We start from the raw sequence: 6,393 nt of genomic DNA, 5'->3' as shown, positions 1-6,393 counted from the left end.
CACATTCTTCTTCCTCACCTTCTCCAGAGCTTCCCTCAGAAATCACCTTTTTCATGAAACATCCATGTAAAAATCTTAACTCCCCCCAATATACACATTAACACACTCTTCATATGCACTCTTCGTATCCCTCTACCTTTCTTTCTATTTTCTCTTTACTATTTATTATTTGACAAATACCATTATTATTTTTTGTTTCTTCTCCATCTGCTTTTACCTTACTTAGAAAGCAAGATGCTTGAGGGAAAGGGGTTTGCCAGTACTGTATACTCAGTGCTTAGAACAGCTCCTGGCACATAGTAGGCACTCAATATATAGCTTTAAATGAATTCATTAATGGTGCATTGTCAAAGAAAAACAAGTTACAATACAATACTGAATATTTCCATCTCATCTGTGTGTGTGTGTGTGTGTGTGTGTGTGTGTACATGAAAAAGACATTGAGAGGAGTTCTGGCCAAGATGGGGGCATAGGACGGAACCCTTTGCTTCCTCGAACAAACAAAAAGGAGGATAATAACCAATCTAAAATCAATAAACATCCAAAATTGCCAGAACATCAAATTGCATGGAACTCCAACAACCAAGGAAGTAAAGAAAAAATCAGCCAGAACAACCAGACCTGTAAGGTGGACTGTGCAGGCTGACTCAGAAAAACCATGCAAGGCAGCTAGGGGGTGAGGCTGACTGCTGAACTTGGCAGAGCTGTGCCGGAGAGACTGACTTGGGGGAAAACTGAGACTCAGAGTTAACTGTGGGCTAAGGCTGGGGTTGCTGTGGTGAGAGATACTTTCAGTCTTACATGAGAGTCTGTTGAAAAGTACACTAGAGACAAGCAAGCTGCACTGTTCCCTTTCTGGCCCTTCCCAAACAGGCAGCATCATTCAGCAGCAAGGAGACTTGCCCTGCCAGGGTGAGTACCTAAGGCCCCACCCCCTTACAACCTATCAACTGTGCCATGACAAAGAAATATGGCCCAAATGAAAGAACACAGCAAAACCAGAAATAGAACTAAGTGATGAGGAGGTTGCCAACCTATCTGATGAAGAATTTAAAGCCCCAGTAATCAAAATGCTCATAGAACTGATTGAGTTTGGTTGAAAAATGAAAGAACAAATGAAAGATACCCAAAATTAAATAAAACAAAATATTCAGGGAACTAACAGTGACAAAAAGGAAACCAGAATTCAAAGCAATGATTTGGAACATAAGGAAGAAATAAACATCCAACTGAATTAGAATGAAGAAATCAGAATCCAAAAAAAAGAAAAGAGGCTGAGGATTCTCTGGGACAAACTGAAACATTCCAATATCTGAATTACAGGGGTGCCAGAAGGAGAAGAACAGCAGCAAGAAACTGAAAACTTATTTGAACAAATAATGAAGGAAAATTTCCCCAATCTGGTGAAGGAAATAGACTTCCAGGAAGTTGAGGAAACCCAAAGAGTCCCAAAGAAGTTGGACCCAAAGAGGAACACACCAACATACATCATCATTAAGTTACCCAAGATTAAAGACAAAGAGAAAATTCTGAAAGCAGCAAGAGATAATGAGACAGTTACCTATAAAGGAGTTCCCATAAGGCTATCAGCTGATTTCTCAAAAGAGACCTTCCAGGCAAGAAGGGGCTTGAAAGAAGTATTCCAAGTCATGAAATCCAAAGACCTACATCCAAGATTGCTCTATACAGCAAAGCTTTCATTTAGAATGGAAGGGTATATAAAGTGCTTCACAGATAAGGTCAAGTTAAAGGAGTTCATCATCACCAAGCCCTTTTTTAGATGAAATGTTAAAGAAACTTATCTAAGGTAGAGAGGACGAAAACTATGAACAGTGAAATGACAACAAACTTACAACTATCAACAAATGGACATAAAAGAAAAGAAAAACAATGAAAACAAAAACAAAGGAAACCACCAGAACAGGAACAGAACCAGAGAAATGGACATCACACAGAGGGAGTTTAGTGGGGAGGGAGAAATAGGGTGGGAAAGGTACAGGGAAGAAGAAGCATAATTAGTAGCCATAAAATATATGGGGAGAGATAAAAAATTGTATAGGAAACAGAGGACTGAAACAACTTATATGTACAACCCATAGACATAAACTAAGCTAGAGGAATGCTGGAGAATTGGGGGGGGCAGGGTGGAGGGGGATAAAGGGGAAAAATTGGGAAAACTAATAGCATAATCAATAAAAATACTTTAAAAACAATTTAAAAAGACATTGAAATGATACATATGGGATGTCAACACTGGGTAACTCTAGATGGTGAATACTGGGTGAGTGAGTGGTTTTATTTTCTCTATTTCTTAAATCTCCTACAATGGGCAAGCATTACTTTCATAGCAAGGTGCCTGGTGAGCTGTTTCTTAAGACGTTGCAGTAGAAGAATCAAAAGTCATTACTTACCTGTGTGGGCACAGGAAACATCTTAGAGAAGATCTCGGCGTCTTCCCTGAACTCCCAGGTGGTCAGGTTTCATCTTCACAGGCACCCACTACCCTAGAGGGAAGAGTAATGAGATCCTTATGGCTTGGCAAGTGTTGCCCTTCCAATACCCTTGACCTGGCAGCTGGGAAGAGCATGGAAAGATTTGGGAAGGGGACCCAAATGCATGTTTTCAGGTGATAGGAATGAAGAGTGACCCCTCTGATGACAATGAATCCTACTAGAATCTCCAGAATGCACTGAGACTGTGAGTGTTCAAAAACAGACACCGGGGCTGCAAAGGGGCAGTTCACCATGAGGACCTCAGAACCAGTGACTGGGCCTCTACACCAGCCCCTGGAAGTAGGCGCTGAAAGACTGATTTTACTCTAGCACCGAAAGCAATCTCTGAGCTGAGGGCAGACTACAGAGGTGGTGAGAGTTCACACTACAGGTCAAGCAGGACTCTCAGCAGTGAACAAAACATATACCAAGCTGGATGAGCAAGATTCCAAATCACTAATTCACTCGCTGCCTGTATGCGGAAACCAAAGTTTGCCCTTCATACTGCATAGCCTCCCCCCTTGAATTCATGTATAATTTGGAGAAGTGTTGAGGGTCTCAAGAGGGAAGATATTGGACTCGTTAATATAAGTATGAGGGATGGTTAATTAGAAAAATTAGAGAGTAGCTATACTTTACTCCCACCTGGGAAAGTAACCATTCTGCTCATAAATAAATAAATATAATCTCTAGTAAGTAAATAAATAATGTATAAGCATTATATATAGTAGATAAATAAATGAATAAGTTAGTAGACAAGTAAACAAGTGAGTAACTGAATAGGTTGCTTAAAAAGTAAGACAGAAACATACCCTTCAAGTCTCTGAAGCATTGCCTGCCTGCTTTTCATTAATGTGAGTTCTGCTTTCCAGAATGTTATGCTTGAGTTCACATCGTGAATAAGGGGTTTATATTCATCTTGTAGTAAGGAGACAGATCTCTACTGCAGTGCCTCTGCATCCATCAGCATCTTTAATCATCCTCTTTCCATCGAGGTTTTTCATCCTTCTGGTTATTCTATTCATCAGTCTGCTATTAGGAGGGCAAGAACCATTTCATTTTTATGTTGTCAGATCATATCTTTCAGTTAGAAAATATCATTAAAGAACAACACTACAAGAACCAGGAATCTGCCACCCAGCGGCTCCCTCTCATGCAATGCTAATGGGAGTCACCACTTCTGAATGTGGCTTAAGGTAACTTCAGATAAATTGTTCTGCAAGGATTTTAATTGCAATGCCAAAGATGGTAAATGAAAGTACTGAACACATGGTTATGGCCACTTTAGTGATGCCAGCACAGGACTATGTACAAATGCTTCCACAGAAACAGTGCTGAAATAGGGCACTGTGGGAGAAGCTGATGGAAGGGGAAGGAGTATGTATTAGTTACAGTTCTTTAGAGAAAGAGAACCAATAGGATATATGTGTGTGTGTGTGTAAAGAAATTTATTATAAGGAACTGGCGCATGCATTTATAAAGGCTGACAGGTTCCAAGATTTGCAGTTGGCAAGCTGGAGACCCAGGGAAAGGGAAGATGTACGTTCCAATCAAAAAACTGGAGGTCTCAAGAAATGGGAAGAGCTGATATTTCAGTTCAAGTCTGAAAGCAGTAAACAACTGATGTCCAGCTCAAAAACAGGCAGGCAAGAGGAGTTCCCACTTATTCACAGAAGCTTTAGTTCTATTCAGGACTACAATTGATTGGATGAGGCACCCCACATTAGGGAGTACAATCTGTTTTGTTTAGTCTACCAATTTAAATATTAATTGCATCCAAACACATGCTCACAGAATAACATTTGCAATTCATGGCCCAGTCAAGTTGACACATACAATTAATCATCACAGGGTGTTTAGAGGAGTTACACAGGGAAGAAGGTGATATCCAATATCTGGAGTCAGGGAAAATTGTGTTCAGTTTAGACCCCAATTTGGAAATTACCCCCCCATAAATAGGAGAAATGTGAACTAGCTATAAATGAAGGGCATATAGAAAGGTGGTCAACATCATTAGTCATCATCCACTAGAATGGCTAAAATTAAAAGGGCTGACCATACTGAGTGCCAGTGAAGATACAAAGCAACTGAAGGTCATGGAAATGCAAAGTGGGACAGACACTCTAGAACTCAGTTTGGCGATTCCTATAAGCGTTCACTTACTTTATGATTCAGGAATTACACTCCAACTTCCACGAAATAAAAGTGTATCCACAAAAATTCTTATAAAAGAAGGTTAATTGGCACTTTATTTATAATAGTTCAAAACTGGAAACAATCCTAATGTTCATCAATACAAGAATGGATAAAGCACAGGATAGTCAGAGAATACACCACTACTGAGCAATAACAAAGAATGAACTTCTAATCTGTGCAACAAGCATAAATCCAACATAGGCTGAGCAAAAGAAGTTCAAGGACATGCAAAACTAACCTATAAAGATAAAAGGCAGAATAATTAGCTTTGAAGGAGAGTGGGAATGATAGGAAATGGGTATGAAAGAAATTTCTAGGGTGATAAAAGTGCTCGATATCTTGATATGAGTTTGGATGATATGACTAAAAATATTCACCAAATTCATTAAACCATACACTTAAAATCTGTGTGTTTTGCTCTCTATAATTATGCACCAGAAAAAAAATTACAGAAGTGCACATCCCAAGATTGGTACAAAATAAGAAGCTGTAAAGATATGCAAAGAGAAAAACTGAAAACACACACACGTATGTACAAATATTTTTGTTTTTCAGCAGTGAGAATCAGGGCTCAGGCTGAATGGAGCTGCTTGGCTCAGCCAGTGGGTCTATACAGTGTGTGCAGGGTGCTGTTATTCCCCTCAAGGGAAATGCATGATGGGGAGTGTCTCCAAGTGGAGGAAAGAGTTGGACCCTGGTTCCGTGGGGTCGGGTGGGGCAGGACCACGCCGAAGAGCAGGTGGGTCCACTCCAGCCTCGGTCAGACTCAGGAGAGGAGCCTGGGGACAGAGAGGGAATTTGAGATGGTGTGGTGGATGCTGGCCCTGAACCCCCAGCACCAGCACTGATCACTGGAAGATGCAGTGCCTTTGCTGCCCACTGAGATGAGGGGCAAGTCATCATCAGTGAACAGGGTGCTGGTCACATGGGTGCCATGGCCACCGTACAAGAGGCTCTGTTCCTTGGTGCATGTGCAGGGGTACTGGAAGTGCAATTTGCAGAAGTTGTTGGCCCCACACATTTGTTGTGACAGCGGCACGTGGGGTGGATGTCAATGCCATCTGAGCTTCCTGGCCAATACACTGTAGACATTGAAGCCCAGCATGCAGGTATAGGTGGCTTACTCCAGGTCTCGGCTCTCAGAGCAATTCCTCAGGAACTTGCAGCTTCCAGCAACCTCCCAGTAAAGGATCTCATAGTCCCAAGAACTGAACATAATACATTTACCATTCTTGGACTAGTCAAGGTGTGTAATAAAGCTGGAGTGACTCACACAGTGGCCAAAATGGCTGGACTTGGCATCATCACGGGAACTGAAAACTCACTTTGGCAAATGCAGCAGGCATTTTTCAGAGTGAATTGCAGAGAAGCCAGGTCTCTGGGAATAGAGCTGATAGCATCCTTGTTGTTAGAAATCTAAACTTTGACAAATTGGCAAGGCAGAGACTGAGAATGAGGGTCCAGAAACAAATATATCCAAAGCACTAACCCAGTACAGCCCAGAAGGTCCAACTACAGGGAGAAAAATGCAAATGCTCCAAGTCAACAAGAGTCAACTCTACTCTCTTAGCCAGAGCAGACTAATTATCTTGGTAATCCATCTGTACTTCCTTCGTGATTATTGTAAATATTTGACTTGAACTAAATCTTTAGCAAACTCTGTTGTATCCTCAGTCCATTGGGTAGACGCAGTCATGCTCAGCTA

The sequence above is a fragment of the Artibeus jamaicensis genome, unplaced genomic scaffold, assembly GCF_021234435.1.
Source record: "Artibeus jamaicensis isolate MK-2021 breed Jamaican fruit bat unplaced genomic scaffold, CSHL_Jam_final contig_729, whole genome shotgun sequence".
Lineage (NCBI taxonomy): Eukaryota > Metazoa > Chordata > Mammalia > Chiroptera > Phyllostomidae > Artibeus > Artibeus jamaicensis.
The sequence above is the reverse complement of the archived record's forward strand: the minus strand, read 5'-3'. Positions refer to the sequence as shown.